At 51.2% G+C, this 203-nt stretch overlaps 1 non-coding gene across 1 annotated transcript; it reads left to right on the forward strand.

The window, feature by feature from the left end:
• LOC145719317 (small nucleolar RNA SNORA63) lies at nucleotides 1-128 on the forward strand (the record flags this gene model as incomplete). The annotated part of the gene is made up of 1 exon (XR_014142300.1): nucleotides 1-128. It is a non-coding gene; the product is annotated as a small nucleolar RNA SNORA63 (small nucleolar RNA).
• Between the last annotated feature and the right edge of the window lie 75 nt (nucleotides 129-203).

The raw sequence follows: 203 nt of genomic DNA on the forward strand, positions 1-203 counted from the left end.
CAGGATCTAGTTACAATGTAGCTGTAAAGTGCTGCCTTGTCTTTGCCCCCTGCTCAAAATAAAGCTGTTACCTTTCTAGCCCTGTCCGCCATGGTGCTTAGCAGCCAGGGATGCATGGTCTCAGACATGTTTACCAAGTAAAACACTGACTTGAGGGGCGCCTGGGTGGCTCAGTCATTAAGCGTCTGCCTTCGGCTCAGGTC

This window comes from Leptonychotes weddellii, unplaced genomic scaffold, assembly GCF_054177405.1.
Source record: "Leptonychotes weddellii isolate Sample4059 unplaced genomic scaffold, ASM5417740v2 HiC_scaffold_380226, whole genome shotgun sequence".
Classification (NCBI taxonomy): Eukaryota; Metazoa; Chordata; class Mammalia; order Carnivora; family Phocidae; genus Leptonychotes; species Leptonychotes weddellii.